At 33.5% G+C, this 18118-nt stretch overlaps 1 protein-coding gene and 1 long non-coding RNA gene across 5 annotated transcripts in view; one reads left to right on the forward strand and one right to left on the reverse strand.

Moving 5' to 3' along the window:
* Positions 1–8151, reverse strand: part of LOC122537499 (fibroblast growth factor receptor homolog 1-like) — a 100309-nt gene extending 92158 nt beyond the window's left edge. For 3 of the 4 annotated variants that reach the window (XM_043670702.1, XM_043670700.1, XM_043670704.1), the window contains exon 1: positions 6663–8151. The gene's annotated coding sequence lies outside the window, so the exon portion shown is untranslated. The remainder of the gene's footprint in view (positions 1–6662) is intronic. The other variant, XM_043670701.1, reaches the window with a different exon arrangement.
* Positions 8152–8361: 210 nt separating this feature from the next.
* On the forward strand, positions 8362–9759 carry LOC122537507. Its single transcript, XR_006308633.1, has 3 exons — positions 8362–8608; positions 8702–8867; positions 9528–9759. It is a non-coding gene; the product is annotated as an uncharacterized LOC122537507 (long non-coding RNA).
* Positions 9760–18118: the final 8359 nt, after the last annotated feature.

Consider the following 18118-nt stretch of genomic DNA (forward strand, 5'->3'; position numbering starts at 1 on the left):
AAATAATATGATAAATTTATTAATATTGACGCGTCAATGTAAATTTCAAAGTTTCCGCGCGATTATTATTTCGCTATTTGCTTGTTGAAAATTTATTAGCATCATTGAAGTATTAATGTCGAGTTTAAAAAGTACTCCTGCGCGATTATAATTTTGGAATATTATTATTATTTATATAATATTGGCGCACCAGCGTGAATTTTAAAGACTGTTCTCGTAATTATAGCTTTCGAGCGTTATTTATTTATCATGCGTTATTATTGGCGCGTCAATATCAATTTTGAAGACTATTCCGGCGATTATGGCTTTGGGAGATGGTTTATTTAGTATTTATTATTATTGAAGCGCCAATATAAATTTGAAAAATCACTTTTGACCGATTATTATTTTGAAGTATATTTACTTAATGCATATCAATATAAGGTGCGTCAGTGTCAATTTTAAAAATTTCCTCCCGAGCGATTATAATTTTGTTTTATAATTATCGTTTATTCAACGTTTGTCAATATTTTCGCGATCATATCTTCGGAATGTTACTTATTTAACATATATATTATTATCAACATGTATCGGCGCAAATTTCAAGGAACGATATTATGCGATTATCATTTTGGAAAATTATTTATTCATTATTTATTATTATCGACGTATCAGTAACGATGTAAAAGTAAAGTGTATCAGTTAAAGTATAAATTAACACGTTAATTATCTATTAATAGGAATGAAAGAAATTTAATTTTATTCATACATTTAAATCACTCTGACTCATGACTTTGTTCTTTTCTTTTTATTTGTACATATTCACAACAGTGGTCGCAAAGAATACTTTCATTACATTAAAAAATTCACATTCGATATTCCAATGAATTTACACATATTGCGACGAAAGAAGTTCTAGAAAAATTACGCCGCATTGAAACGAACTCGAACAATTTATCCCGGCGCAGGTTATATTATCGCGATCGTGACTTTGCATTGACGAACGGCCGTATTTTTTAAATTCATCGTCGTGCAACGCTTCTTGAAAAACGAATACTAGAACACGTTTCCCGTTGGTTGATTTTTATCACTTAATTGAAGTTTCCGAGTGTATGGAAGTAAACGAGAAACGGGATAGGAAGTGGGAAGAAATTAAAAAGGAAAGAGAGAAGGAGAGAGTATCTTTACCTTGTCATTAGCATTAACCTTTCAACACCGGATGCATCGGAATTTTAATTTGCAAAAAGGGAGCTGTGCAACTGAATTCCATATTACTGTTATCTCAAGGTATTTTCTATCTTTCTGTATCCGCCGGTTAAATCGCACGAGCCTCCCGCCTCTTCCCTCTCTAATCATCAATAATTACACGTCGTTCTTAAGTTAATCAAAATGCTTTGAAATTCATAAAAGCAGAATTGATAAACCGACAATCCTTTAATCCTCGACCATGAAATATTTCGTACTAACGTTCTTACGTTATCTTATGAATAATTATCACAGCGGTGAAATATTGAAATAAAATGATATATTTTCTTAACTGTCTTCTGTCGCACGAATTTTTGGAAGAGGAAAACAAGAGGATAAATAAGTAGGTTCTAGTAATAATAATGTATTCTAATGTTATTACAAAAAATAATAATGATACCGTTATTGGAATTGAAACTCAACTTCTAATAATAATAATAAGTTCTAATGTAAATCTAATTTTATTAGTAAGTAATAATTATTAATTATTAGATATATCATCTAGTGTTCAGATTTTAAACGAGAACCACTTAGAAATTATTTAAAATTCCAAGGCAATGATCGATGATTTTTTCCCCCAAAATTTATTCCTTATTTAGTCTCTTTGTCTATTATACATTTTTAACAGAGTTGGCTAATTTTATTTTGAGCCATTTCCACCCGATTGATCATTCTCATTTGTAAAAATTTGAAAGTGATCTCAACGATCTCTTACTTATTCGAGGAATATTTGTTAATTTATTGAAAATAAATAATCCCGTCATTAAGTGAAGGCTCAGTGTAAATGAAAAACGATTTGTAAAAACAAATTAAACAACAAATGAACGAAAGAAAAAGAAAAAGATCTTCTCGCTCGAGTAAATTAACGCGAGATTATTTCAAGGCAACATCAAGAGTCAAGATGAGACACGATGTATTATTCAAATAATCAATCTCCAAGCACTTTGCTCGAATAATTCTCCAAGCCTGATCCCCAAATTAGATATCGTTAACCGAATGTTAAAAATAAAAGTCGTGTTAATAAACGTGAAAAGAAGGAAAAAAGAGAAAGTTAATAAACGTGAAAAATAATCGAGCTTGACGCACGCTAGATTTAGAACAAACAGATTATACACACGCGCGCAAATGCGTCTTGCCTCCTTTTTTCCTCGTTGTCGATCTGGAATCTGGATTAAAGAAACTTAGCAAGTCGCGTCGCGCCGAGACGCGAGGGAAGAGATTAAATAAAGCCGGAATAAATTATCCTCCCGCCATTTCTTCTCTCTGTCTACGGCGCGTTGCTCGTTCCTCGTCGCACTGGCGGAACGTTCGGAGGCAGTAGCCCGGTTAAACGACGAGAATTGGGGTAATTTGGCCGTACACTTTCCATGCAAACGATTGGCATCGAAATCATGCTGGACGTGCGCGCATCGTTCGCGAACCGACAGAATCACACAGGGAATTAATCGTAAGAAAATTAATCACGTCTGCATATAAACTGACAATTAGCCGGAGTTTCGTGCGTTTCTGTAAAAATTGTTGCGTTGGGGATATTACAGTAATGAGTTTCCAATTTTGCAACCATTTTATGTATCTATAAAAATATGAATCTTGAATTTTTAAGTCTCTCGCACATTGACGGGGTAAAGAATTTCTATTATTAATTTCCATAATCTTAACTGTAATTGTAAAATTATAGATTTGACAAATTTTAAATATCGAGAATTGCAGATTTTACAATATTTTGATTAATTTTCACTATCTTGAAATTTTAGAATCTCGGTATCTTTGAACTTTAAGATTTCAGAATTTCAGAATTTTAGCGTTCGGATATCTCAAAATTTAGGATTTTTCTAGAATTCTAGAATTTTAGAATCTTTGAATTTTGGAAATATTCTAGAATTTCAGAAATTTTTGAATTTTGGAAATATTGCTTAGGAAATTTTAGTATCTTGATAAAATGTTCACTCACGTTAGGCTTTAATTTTTTGAACAATTTACATAAGTTCCAATTAAACAAATCATTATTTACAACAGGTACAGGTTTCTATTTCTTTTTTCAAAAAATTCCTTTCTTGGATTTTTCGATTTTTTAATTTAATATTCTATTCAGATTTAATTTAAAATCTTATTCAAAAACGAATTTGTTGAAGTTTATCAAAATTCTCGAACGAAAGAAATATTTTCATTTATGACAGAAATCAGTGGAAGAAAAAGATGAACAAAATTCCATAATAAATCGTAGCCAATTATATAATAGTAACGTTCATCCGTGATGATTTAAGCATGAAATATTCTAATTATAGCCTAAGTATACGTTCGAGTACAAATTTCACAATAATTATACTTATTCCTCGTTTAATTGCTGCCTTATGATAGAGTGTATTAGTCAATACTTATATAATTTACGTCCAATTAATCGATTAAATAGATTTACATAGGCATGTCCTTGTTGATGACATCTCACATGATTATATTTTTATACTGTAGTATTGTTTGATTGATTACTCGATATTATAATAATCTTCCTTGCGAGATTTATTATAAAACCTCATTTATCAATCAGTATTACGATGTTCGATATTCATTTTTTTAAATATACCAAAAAATAATCTGTTTAGATATGTTATTAAAATATTAATATCAGGTATTTAAATATTAAAAATATATATATATTACAATATAAAATATTAATAGAATATTAACAGAAAATGCTGACCAGAATATAAAATGCAATATTATAATAAAATACTAATTTAAATCAAAATTGCGTTAACTTTCATACTGTTTTCGAATATATATTTAAAAAAAAAGTTATTCAGTTTAGTAATTGATTAAAAATTAAATTAATATTTATAGAACAAATATTTATAGAACAAAAATTTTTCTAAACAAATATTGCAACGCTGTTTTTTCAAAGTAAATGCAAATTACATAATCACTTTATTATTTTAACACTTGACATTTACTCATTTACTTATTTAACATCAAGTCCATAGAATGAGTCAAATTCAAAATAAAAAAATACTTCCTAAAAAAAAATACACTAACATCTATCCCTATTTCTCTAATTTATTAAGAAAGTAGATACGTAATAAAAGTCAATGAAGAATCCAATTAATTATTCAAATTTACTAATTTATCTCGAAGCTTAGAGGATCTCAGAGCGTACAGTATCTACTATTCACAATAAAAGTTATCAAGCCTGCGTAGAGAATCGTGAATCGATGACGATGCAGCGTCGTTTTGACTGGATCATCGATCGTAGATCCGCGAGCGCGATAGATGACGGCCTGAATCCAACCGACAGACACGGAGCATTACATCGAGAAATGACGAACGTGTTGTATTCACGAAGAGGCCATTGTACGAGCTCTGCGGACACATGTATTCGTGTTTTTCCTCTCCGATTGTCTTCGTCGTTTTCTTTCTTTTCAACATTCGTCCGTGGAACGCGATTCCGTGCCCTTTCCTCGCGTATGATCGGCATTTGAATCGATAGGAAATGGTGATACGATTGTTTCGTTGAAACAAACGCTGACATCGTCTGGTGTCACAGAACGATAAACAAGAGAAAATTGCAAGCAGGAAGCTGAAAGGAGACTTTTAACTATAAAATTAAACGAGTCGGTTAAAATTTCGACCGAAGGTGAATTTTTATATAAATTTATATATAAATTATATAAATTTTTATATAAATTATCAGAGTTGTTAAATACAATTAGAAAATTATTTTATTTTTCTATTATTTTCTATTGTGCCTTCTTTAATTTTTCGATGAAGGATCTTCTTCTTTGACCTTCTGTAAATAAACTGGGTCGTCGAGAACTTCAGTTTCCGATCTTTTTTTTTTTTTTTAAGAATTTCTATTTTCATTGAGAAAGATTTATATCGTTCCTGACGTTCCACGTTAAATTAGAATTAAGTACTGATTTATGGGTAGATTATAAATACGAAATAAAAATAGAATAGTGTACGATTCCACAACTACAATTTTATTTTTATCCGCGCTGTTTATTAAAAAAAAAATATATATATAAATTAAATATAAAAATATATTATATATATATATTTTTATTGCTATTTATGTATTTGTGGAATCGAAAGTAGGAATTTGTAAATTCGTTCAGTATGTTCGAACAAATTCGCTAGGATATAATTTTAGTAATAAATTTCAGAATGATAAACTCTAACTTTCAGGTCAGAATTAACAAAGTCAAAATGATCAATTTACAATTTTTCATAGAACATGAGATCACAGAATATAATTGTAGCGTCGAAGAATAACTATACATTGATAACGTAACTTATGTTACGGATAATCAATAAATATTTATGTTATTCTAACTATCAAGCGCTAGAATATATATATAGTATTAATATTAATATTATATAATATAATTAACATTATAGACTTTAATAGTTTTTTTGTAAAAATAGAGTAATTAAATAAAAAAGGAAAAGAAATAATAAATAGAAATAAAATAAAAGATATAACGATACTGTAACAGTATAAAAAATTAAAAAAAAAAAAAAAAAACAGAAATAGAATGTATGCAAATACATGTACAGTAAAAAAATTTAAAAAATTTGCAAAGTGAAAAAATATTTCAGTTCACGTCACAGACGATTATGATTTATACGAAGAGAAACTTCGAATTCCATCGTTGATATCACGTTGAATACCACGTAATTCAGTAGCCGATAGCCAGACACGTGATTCGTGTTGTACGTATTACACGCGTCTCGACTGATCAATCAACAACGTCAAGGATCATTCCATCCGATCTATAAATCGTTAGCCAGAGTGACGCACGAAATTTTCGTCCCATACCCATGCGTTTCGATCGAGAAATTGCTCGCTGGCTGACCGGAAATACGCATTCGCCGCCGGAAACGCACTTTTCGCGCGTCCATCTATCTCTCTTTCTCTTTCGACAGTCTGCTCAGACATTTGCATTTGTGTCCACTTTTAATAAATCGTGGTTCAAGCTTTTTTAAAACTAAGAATGGCTTAATTAATTAACCGATTAATTAACTCAATGTGGTTACTTAATTTTATTTATTTCTTTATAATATTCTGTTGCCATTAACTCTACAGCCAAAAATATTCTTCATCCTTAACAATCAGACAATTCTTCACTTTATTCTATAATTATTTTTCTTAAGAATTTCAATTTTCATATAAAATCTCAACCTCTAGAATTTTATTTTCCATATCAATTCTCGCGCTTCTTAATAACCCCCCCCCCCCTCCCTCTTTATTCTACAATTTTTTTCTCAAGAATTCCAATTTTCACAGATTCAACCAAAACATCTGCTCAATAAAACTCAACAATCAAACACGCTTCTCAGTATCTAATTCTAAAACTTCTGTTCAGCAATTTTTCCTTCCCGAGGAATCGCGAGTTTTCCGGGAATTAGCGTCCCGTCGGAAATTACGTGAAACTAGTACTCACCAGTCAGCGACTTCTTTCCAAGAAAAACCGTTGTCTATTCGCGACTCCCGTCCCGGTCCTCTTCTCTCGTTCCCCTCGCTGAGCTTCTGGCGTTTCTGGCTTTTCTCAAGGTATACACGCGCGCGCGTCCCTACACACACACATTATGTACACGCACGCACACTCGAACGCACGATCCAGCAGATCCTGCAGCAGTCTCTCTCTCGGTTCCGATCCTGGATCGCGTGGCCGCTGTCAGGAAATTCGCACTCTCGCGGAGGAAGCTGATTCACCATGCGCGCATTCCTCCTGTTATTTCAGGCGAGCCGAGTTATAAATCCTCCTTCTCTTCTTTCCACCACGGTTCCATCTTCATCCGCGATCGCCCGACTCGCGGTCTCCAACTTCTCTTTCTTTTTTCTTCTGTTTCTAATCGAGGAGAAAAAGGTGCGTGCACAGTTCGAGAAGAATTTTGTTTACTGTTTGAGGATTCCTTTTCTTTTTTTCTTTCTTTTGATTTCCTTTTATTTACGCGTTGCTGGTGCGCTGTGTGTCGGATTGAAAGCTAAACCGAGTCGATAGAAGGCACTAGCGTGTTTGGCGAACACACCGTTCCACACGTTCACTGGTCACTTCCGGTCAACTTTACGCGCGAATCCTTCGAAACGTTGAAAAGTTCACTGATTCCCAAATAGCCAGAGGATCTCTCGTTCCCTCTCAGTTTCTTAAAACTGAGAATTTTACGCGGTGCCGAATTTGAATTCTCCTTTAAAATTTTTCTCTTATTCGAAATTTAAATCTTGGAGTCTTCCACGACTGATTCCACTGTTTTAGAATTGTTTAGAGATCTTTCGATTAAATTCGTTTGTCAAGGTCCGTTTTTGAAAATTTCTCAAGGTTGCCAATTTCCTTTGGAAAATTTCCCCATAAATTTCCCAACGTTAGTCCCAGGATTGCTTCACCAAACTGAAACTTCTGTCAAACAACTGTCCACCATTAACTGACTGTTAACACTCTCTATCAAATTTCAAAATTAAAATCCTTCAATATCCAAAGTGTCCAAACTTAATTAGTAAGTTTCCAAAATTACAACTGTCCACTGACAACGTCCACTCTCTACCAAACTGCAATCTATCAAAATTCCTTCGATTCCCAAAGTGTTCAACGATTGTTAATTTTTATCGTTTTCATCAACTGGTCCACTGCTTTCATCAACTGTCAACAAACCACCGATCATATCAACCATCAAAAAAAAAAAAAAAAAATAAGTAGTATGGAAAAACGTCGAAACGTTACGGAAATCTCGGCCGAATCTCTGCGATCGTTTTTTGAAATTTTCAGATCCAGTCAGTCAGAGTCGATTGCCGAGACTGTGCTCGATCGAGTTGAAGTCGATTGTGTCTCCACTGACTGGGTGAGTGAGTGAGTGACTCGATTGTAGCTGGCTTCGCGGCGACACTGACACGAGAACGCGGTCCGAGGCGAGAGGATGCGCTCGAGGAAAGCTCGGGGCGAAGTGCCAGAAGAGTCGTCGCTTGAAATAACCGCTCGTCCACGAGCTCTCCCTCCGCCAACCCCCGTGGCCGCTCACGTAGTTCCTCTCCCCACTCTTTCTCTCTCTCTCTCTCTCTCTCTCTCTCTCTCTCTCTCTTTCTCTCTCGCGATTCAGCGAGGCTAGGCCGCACCGGCTAAACTCTCTCGTCACACGGCTAGCGATGGGATCTGAGACACTTCGAATCGCTTCGAACCGCTCCGAAACACGCAAACTCCACGCTTGAAAGCGAATTCGTATCACTTTGAATTGTGCGTTCGTAGATTACTGTACTGTTGGAAGTCTCTTGAGTTTCTGGTAGTTTTGGTGAATGTGTTGAGTCTTGGAAAGTCTTAGAAAGTCTTTGTATTTGAAGGTGTTTCTCGATGCTTGGAACGGTTGAAAGTCTCGAGTTTTTTACAGTTTCTTCAGTCTGGTGAGTTTCGAGTCTTGAAAATCTTAAAATCTTCGAATTTGTACTTGAAAATAAATTTCCTTTTTTCATTCAACGTGATGAACTTTATCCTAGCAAGTCTGTTATGAAAATAAATACGGACGTAGTACCGGACGACGGCTTGAAAATAATTAACGAAATAATAGCTTAATAACTTGATAGTAGCTTGATCATTGAAATAATTGATGAAAGTAACAAGGAGTAGAGACCCTTTGAAAATCTTGGTAAGTCCCAAGTCTTGGTAAGTTCTGATTTTTAAAATTTCCGCTAAGCCTCGAACCTTGAAAGCTTTCGAACCTGTGTTTGAAATTCGAATCGCTTGGCACACGGATAATTCGGACGCTTCAAAGCTCATTAAAAGTCTTGGCAAATCCAAGGATGCTTGAATGCCTTGGAAAATTTAAAAGTTGGAAATTTTGACATCCTTAGTCCTTCTAGCCTTAAAAATTTTCGGAGTTGTGACAGAATTTGGCAGCGTTACGAGTATCTAATAATATGACCATTCTGGATTTTCTTTAATATCTATAATTTATAACTTTATATTATATTAACTTGAATATTCATCTGATATTAAGATACTAAATGCTCGTTACCACACTCGATTTTTGTCCGTTTATAGAAAATTCGAAAGCTCATCCAAGACGAGCCGATTTCAAGCTTCAAATCTTGCTTGATGTTATTCGAATTTGTTACTACGTACAAATTCGAAGTGTCATCGTAGCTCCACTATGCTTTCCCCATCTTTCTCTGTCGGTTTTGAGCACTATCTTCGACTTCTTGCTTGCTAACGTTGATGTCGTTGCTGCTTCTTCGTTTTCTTATTCTCCACCTTCTTCTTTTTCTTCTTCTTCTTCTTCTCCGCGCTTGAGGATGATTCTTCTGATTCTTCGTTTTCGTCGAGGATGGAACGTGCTTGTGCGCGCACGTGCGTCAAGGAGTTTTCGCGCCACTAGAAAAGAGACGTTGAGAAAAAGAGAAAGAGAGAGGAAGAGAGTGGAATTTATTACGGTTCTAATAGGGAAGTAAAATGGAGAGTGCAAAGAGTTGCAAGATTTCAGTAGCGATTTGCTCAGTATAGTGTTGACGATGCATATATTGCACACAATCAACTCTTTGGACATTGAAATTCTTAGTCTAGGGCAATTAAAAGCAATTAATAATTGCCAAGTAATAATTAATTAATATCATTAATATTTAATAATTAATTGATCGTCATTTTGAGCATAAGTTTCTAGGCTAGAGTATAATTCTGACTATGATTAATTAATCTGTGTTAGGTTTAGATTAGAAATTAAGAATTAATAATTAATTATTTGTTAATATTAAATAATTAGTAATTGCCACTTTGAGCATAGGTTTCTGCTGCTAGAGTATAATTCTGACTATGATTAATTAATCTGTGTTAGGTTTAGATTAGAAATTAAGAATTAATAATTAGTAATTAATTATTTGTTAATATTTAATAATTAAGTAACTGCCACTTTGAGCATAAGTTTCTGCCGCTAGAGTATAATACTGATTGTAATTAATTATTCTAGGTTAAGTTTAGGTCAAATTTAAATTAGACTAGGTTAGGTTTAATTAATTAACTATAATTAATTAATTAGTATAATTATGTATTTGATTGTACTTTAATTAGTATATACTCCAGCAACCGAAACCTACACTCAAAATTCAAATTAATCAGTTGTAATTAAAGTACTATAGCATTATACTCTAGCAGTAGAAACTTACACTCAAAAATTATACCGAATGATTCTAACGAGAGTATAGTTTGGATTGCGATAATTCTTACAGTCAGTTAAAATGATGGTTTCGAAAGATTAGATACTTGCCAAAGTTCTTATAATTTTACTATACGTTAGAAATATTGTACTTCCGATTTCGCTCGATCAAGCAGTGGCGATTATACCGATTACGTGAATTACCGTGGAATTCGGATTGTAGGTTGCCAAACACGGTTATTCAATCTATCGCCGTGATGATCGGATTGGAAAACAACGATCCGCTATCGGCACGGTTGCTGGCTACGCGTAATAATCGAGCGATCGAATCACGTTTCGGATCGTCGCTACTGGCGGCCAAGTACATAATTCCGCGTCCGTTCGATCGATCGAAGATTCTCTGTTCTTCTTGTTCTTTCTTGCATCACTTTCTATCTCTGATTGCGATGGAAAAAGAGCATTCTGAAACGTGATTTTAAAGTTTCTGATTGCTCATGAATATTTGTGATATTTACGAGTATGATCTTGGACTAAAATTTTTCTGAAAATGCGATGAATCTTATGAAGAGAAAAGGAGAGGAGGTTTCTTGAGAAAGAAAAGAAAACACACACACACACACACACACACGCATTATTTATTTTGTCTGTGATTTAATGCAAGTCTTTCATACTTGAATTAAATTAAAAAAAAAAAAAAAAAAAAAAAACCCAAAAAAAAAAAAAAAAAAAAAAAAAAAAAAAAAAAAAAAAAAAAAAAAAAAAAAAGAAAATTAAAAGGAAAGCCACGTTTCAAGCACTTTACTATCCGTTTATCACATCACTGAAATTGAACTCACTAATCAATCTGTTAGGTATTACAAGGATATAAATCTTGTATAAACGACTCTATAAATACACGGCTATATCTGTAAATTTTAAGCAATTCTATTTCCTTAAATATTCCTATCTCATCGTTTAATTCAGAGTCGGCTAAGGCACTGGCGGCCTGCGAGACCTTGCCCCTACTTTCCTGCTCCCTCCATTGCATCGATACTCCCACTACATTGAAATCTCTCCTCACCGTGCACGAGAGAGTGGGGCTCATGCGTAGCGACGAAAGTGGAAGGGGTAAAGATCAGGAAAGTAGGGGCAAGGGCTGACCGCCAGTTAGCCAACTTCTGTTTGATTAATACTGAAATTATTAAGCTACAACGTGTATCTTGGATGCACGACGACGACGAATTCCAAAAGTTTGCTCGACAAATAAATGTTACATGTTCGAGAGCCTGTAATTTTTGGGAGACGATTTGGAATAAGAAATTTATTTCAGACTTGATACTGAATTCGACACGATTTCTTCTATCGCAAATTTTTCAAAGATCTTCCATGTCTTGTAATTTTTGAGAATAAACGTATCCTTACTTTAAGAAAAAACGAACTCGAAGTTAAAAGTATCGACAACTTTCCATTTTTATTGCATCTTTATAACAATTTATAATGATTCAGGTTTTTAGAAAGAACTTTAGAATTTAAGAATTCGTAAAGTGGTAAAGTACCACGTCGTTAACGCCAAAGGGTTGAAAACGAAGATGTTAGTTACCATTTAAAATCACGTGCAATCTGCCAACAAAAGCTCGTCGCGACGGCGACGTAAGTTTCTTGTTTCTGTAACGTGTTATTTTTTTCTCCTTTCGTCCTCTTCTTTTCCCATATAATTTATAATTTTGTCGCCACGACGATCAATCAATTTATTCCTTCTGATTTCGTATGTACAAACCTACAAATGGGCCGTTTAAAGCACGCTGTTACTCAATTTATTCAATTTTAAAATTCATTTAATTTCTAAAAATTATAATTAAACAAATTCGTTTCATCAAATCAATAATCACATTATAAATTAAATTCATTTACTTTCGAACTGATAATTGTATTATACGTTGATTTTCATCGTTATTCGAAAATTTATACGATCCTCTATACTACCTCATTGCGTTTCTAATATCGTAGTGGACGATTAAATTCTATTGTAAATCAAACGAGTAAATTGAAAGAGAAAAAAAACACGAACGGGATACGGTTCACGTAATTTTTATGACGGAGCTTATCACAATATATAATGGGCAGTATTGCTGTTTTTTTTTTTTTTTTTTTTTGTAAAGAATATACGATATTTTCGTTAAGGAGATCCATTACCCTAATGAAGATCCATTATCTTATTTAAGATATTTTACGTGATGGTAATTTGGTCGCTAATCCTTCGAAGATTGTTTCTGTTTGTGGATTTATTACACGTATAATGATTATTCAACACGATTGTAAGAATAATACGTTCGCGAAGAGTGACGATTCTATTCAACCCTTTGTTCTCGAATTATTTGAAATCGGCACTGTCGACTTTGATTTTATTATACGCGAGTAATGATAAATGGCGGTGAAAATTATTGGAATTTATTAAATTGATTAATGTACATAGCAAATAAATTATTTAATGTACTAAATACTTGGCGAAATATCGAATTTATTGGTTGAGAAATATTAACCCTTTGCGTTCACTAACAACTTGGATTCTCAGTTGTGCTGGCATAAATATTCTATCCTCCGATTTTCCTCCACTATTCGAGGGCAACGTGCTATATAATTCTGCTACTGATCAATAATTGTAACATATATCAAACTTTGAATGTTTTTCGTAATTATTTTGCACATTATGTCCGTTTTATTTTGCACCTTCAGAAATGCAAAAGATGAAATGAAACACCGCAAAATATAAATATAAATGTGCACACGAACGATGATGACACGATAAACAAATAATCGAATAAATAACGCCTTCAATTATCGAGTTGTCGCGCGAGAAAGATTTAGAAGATAATCCCAGAGCGCAAAGGGTTAATAATGTATGATCAACAACAGCGAAATATATAAGAAAAATAGAGAATCGAATGTTGACGTGGTATATTTTTTTAAAAACATCGAATAACAAATTCACAAACTGATGGATATCAGTAAGATCGAGTACAAAGGGTCCGAAACCGTGAATTTTTACACCGGAACTCTCTCTCTCTCTCTCTCTCTCTCTCTCTCTCTCGAAAATGGAAGGAAGAGGGTTAATTTACAATTGAACACACAACATTCTCGCAGTGGTCGTGAATTTCACTAACTTCCACTTACAATATAAATCCTCTTTCCATTCGCACCGGGGCACTTTTGAGATACTCCACAGTTCTACAATGAACTCCTCCAGTCACGACCAATTCATCATTATCATTTCATTCGTTCTCGTCGATAATTTCAAAAATCACGCAACAGAACTGGCGACGGGGCCAAATTAATCGTTGGCTCCTCGTTCCTCTAATTCCTCTCTATATTTCTTCAACCCCTCGTCCTATGATTTTCTTCTCAATCTGCCATTTATCTCAATTTATCGTAATCTGTGTCGGACGTGAACTACCGAAACGTCGTGCATGTGTATACGATTTGTACTTATTGATTTTCAATTTCCAATTCGAATTCGAGCGGCGCGAGATCGCGATCTTTCTTTTGAAAATCGAAACAGCGAGGACGTTGTAAGACAAGGGGTTAATCGTTCTAAACGCGTATTAATTGATATAACAAGTGTTTTGCCAGAATTCTCACTGGTTCGCATCGTTGCATTTGGAATTGCTCTTGTTTCATTGAAAAAAAAAAAAAAAAAAAAAAACAGGGACAAAGTGTATATGTATATCGGTGTTGGAAAAGTTCGAATAGCATGCGATTCCAAATACGCGATCAGAACGTCTCACTTTTACCAACTGTGTGATTACGATTGTATTGCAATTAATAATCGGGTCGACACCGATGCTGCTGATAATAATTCGAACAATTAAAATCAAAGTAAGGAATATCGACGAGTAAGTTTCAGATGTTTGACAACGATTTTGAGCGTTTGAACTGATATCAAAGGTTGCAGTCTCAACTCTTGAAACTCGCTGCGCAATCTTTTCCCGCTATTTTCTTAGAAAAGTTTAAGAACGTTAGAGGGTTTCTTAAATTTTTGTCGCGTGGTGCAAATGTTCAATAAGACGACAAAAAAAAAAAAATTGTATAGCGAGTTTTAAGGGATTGGTGTAAAGGGAAGACTTCAATCTTCAACATCATGGTACATCTAGTCGCGAGAAAATAATTTCCAGTCATCTTCGAGGCGTTATTTTTGACAGTTCTCGACGACGAAAGTGTCCTCGCTTTCTCTCAACTTTAGAAAAAAACGAGTTCAAGGACGACGAAGCAGAGGTTTCGCGCTTTAACCTCTTGCGCTGAAGTGACGTGCCACGCACGTCGAGAACTTTTTATCCCAAAGTTGCAATATTTCCTCAGTTTTAAATATATATTGAAGTATAACCGGAGCAAAACAAATAAATAAATTTATTACTTCGCAATAATTTCTATCCATTGATGTCATACCGACGAGTTGGAAAAGAAAGCGACGAATTATTGTGTACGGTTTGGTCACTCGTTACGGTCCGCAATCAGTTGCCAGCGCAAGTAGTTAAAGCGTTGGGCCAGTCGTTTAGATCACGAGGTTGCAATAGTTTGTCGATAATTTTTCATCAAATGTGCGAATGTATTCGACTATACACTCTGTAGATATCAAACAAGCATCGATATATTTTCTATTTTTGACATTGTATTTGCCAGTATTTGTGGAAATACTCTTATCGATAATATTGACTCGATATCGATCCGATTACTAATTAATTAATCATACTCTCTCTTTCTTTCTTTCATGCTCTCTGTTCACGTAAATTCGTTTCATTCCAGTCACACAGAATTTCTTCACACGGTGAATCACTGCAACACTCGTTGATAACAGGATCGACGATCATACAAAAATGGAACATACGACGATTAAATTTCATCCGCGATTGTTTCCCCGTTTCTGTCGTGAACTGTCCTCCGTGCCGAGTCGTAATATCTTTGTACAACAGACGAGAAATTACATCTACTATTACTCGGAAAGTTTCTCTCTTTCTCTTTTCTTTCCTCTCCCTCCTTTCGCCCTCTCTTTTACTTTCCCTTCTCTTCTTCGGTACACCCCACGGATTGAACGTCGTTTTAAGAAACTCGTGACTGAAATTCGATATCCACGTTTGAATGGCATAGACGGCTTGGCTAAATGCGCTCGCACACTCGTCACTTTTATCTTTTACACGTATGTATAAACTCATAGGGTAGATTGGTTGAATATTAAGTATGGTTAATTGGTTACAGTGAGCTAGCTCTAAAACAAAAAGAAAAAAAAAAACAAAAAAAGAGACAGAGGATAAAAAGAAATATCACGTAATTGTAAGACGATCCTGCTTTCGAGGTCCGCGATGAGTAATCGTCGCGGAAATCTAGGCTGCTCGTTACTCTTTACAATGGCGGAATAACATAAATACAGTACTAGGAATAATAGTAAGAAAACGTAAATATATTTCACTTTGAACGTTGATCGATTTCACTGCCTTGATGCTGCGTTAAAAACGAAGTGAAAGATTTAATTTAATTTTCTTTTTTTTTTCAAAATTAAAAACAAGAAATTTTCCTTCGACTTTAATCCTCTTACAATTTTATGCTTTTATTTTGACCCGAAAGCTGATATATCATTAGTCAGTCGATCAATTAATTATACGCCTTATTTTTAGATAATATAAGATGTTTTTATTGAAAACATGAACACAGAAAAATTGTAAGAGTTAATTTTAATCTTGCACAACTTTCAAATCTTTTCATTTTCATTTTTTTATAACTTAAACGTAATACGAGTAATTTTTTTTCTCTCTTTATATATATATATATATATATAATTCTGTATAATTTTAGAATTTTAAATCTTAAATTTTAAATGATCGAATTAATTATTAATATTATATTGTACAATTCCATAAAATTACGTTTAAATCTTTATCAATTAATGTTCCATAAAATTGCAATAACATCTTTCGTATCAAGGGAGATAAATCGAATTATGCAACCGATTGTTCAAAGGATATTCGACGCTAATAAGATACTACTTAGCCATAAGTCACGTTGATCCGACTGTTTTAAAACACAAGGGTGCTCCTATTTGTCGAACGTAAGGAACTCCCATAGTTTCAGGAAAATTGCTTGAGTGGTCCATGTTTCTTCCACGATAAAAAAAAAAACCCTGTTCCCTGTCTTCTTATCCTTAAATCTTCTCATTTCAACAAAATGAACACCATAATGAATATTCATACATTTACACGTCTAGATTTTGGCACCTGTTATCTTTGAAAAATGTTGCAACACTGAATTAATGATACCGAATAATTCCATTTTTCTTTTAACAGAAATTTATCACCTTCAGTAGATTTCTATTTGTCTTTTAATGAAAAACTACTCTACCTCGAGATTATTTTCTTTCTTATTTTTGTAGAATTACTGTGAGCTTAATTTTCTGCTTCAATGCCTGCCGTTCTTCTTATCTATTAATGAATGTATATGTATGTGTCAATGTGTAAAATATAGTAATGTTAAATTATTAATTAATTAATATAAAATGTATATATGTTAATAGTAATTTTCTTTCTTAGAATATTTCAGTACAAATAAGCATGTCTATCGTTGCATTAACATACAACATAAATATCAAACTAAGTGTGAAATATAAATAGAGCAAAGTATCATACATACTTTTCTGTCCAGTACTATACACTTCTGTTAAATTCAGAGCACATTAAAATTTCATATCAAAAGAAACAGTCACTTTCTTCAGTAAATAAATATTTTATTCGTAACATAATTTTAATATAGTACTGAAATTCTAGTTAATTACACTCAAAATTATAATTACGTCAAAATTATAATTACAATATATTTCTCAGAAGAACGTACAATGAAGTGCGTCTGCACTTGAAGAAGTAAAGTTTATTTCAAAACTCTGTTTGTTTGTAGCCAGTGTAATTTTACAATGCTTGGTGTGTTCCACGCGTTTTATTGCAGAAAGAAAGAAAGAAAGATAAAATGTGAAGTGAGAAGAAGAACGGCAGAATTATACGCAGAGACTTTTTATTGTAACTCGTACTTCAAAAATTACCATTTTTCCCTCGAGTTAAGTAAAAAATTTCATCCCCAAGATTACCATTCCATTCATCATGATATTCAACTTGTTAGACGTTCCTTTTCTTCTTTTTTTTTTTTTTTTAATCCAACAAGAACCCTGCACGACTCTACACGTGTGTACAAGGTTCTCCCTTCTTCCTTTGTCTCGCGAGATCATTTTCTCAGGCGAGAAAGGGAAGATGAGAAGAACCGCGTAATTTCCATACTTAGATTTTTCTTTTTTCTCGTTTTTTTTTTTTTTTTACCACTTGTCCCGAACGCAACGCGCAACTTTTATATTAATTTTCACTTTGCAATAATTATAATAATTATAATAATATATATATATAATTAATTACAAATAATTATTCATAATATTTATTTGAATATTTTCACTAGATTTGCATAGAACATGTCCATTTTACCCTTGTTTTAGGCTCGACAACGCCACAGTGTGACTGGCGGCCAATGTTACTTGTTTATTTTTTTTTTTCTAACATTTTTTATTACACATTTATTTTGCCATTTTTTTTTTCACTTAATTTTATCACAGGATCCCATTTTCGACCACTTGTTCTACATCTTGACATGTTCCGATTGCCAGAACGATTTCACTTGAATGACGAATGATAAAACATTATCTCAGAAGAAATGAGAATGAAAATCTAAGATCCCAGGTAAAAGAAAATTGAGAAATAAATCTATTTTA

The sequence above is a fragment of the Frieseomelitta varia genome, unplaced genomic scaffold (assembly GCF_011392965.1).
Source record: "Frieseomelitta varia isolate USP_RPSP 00005682 unplaced genomic scaffold, Fvar_1.2 scaffold_912, whole genome shotgun sequence".
In the NCBI taxonomy this organism is placed as follows: Eukaryota; Metazoa; Arthropoda; class Insecta; order Hymenoptera; family Apidae; genus Frieseomelitta; species Frieseomelitta varia.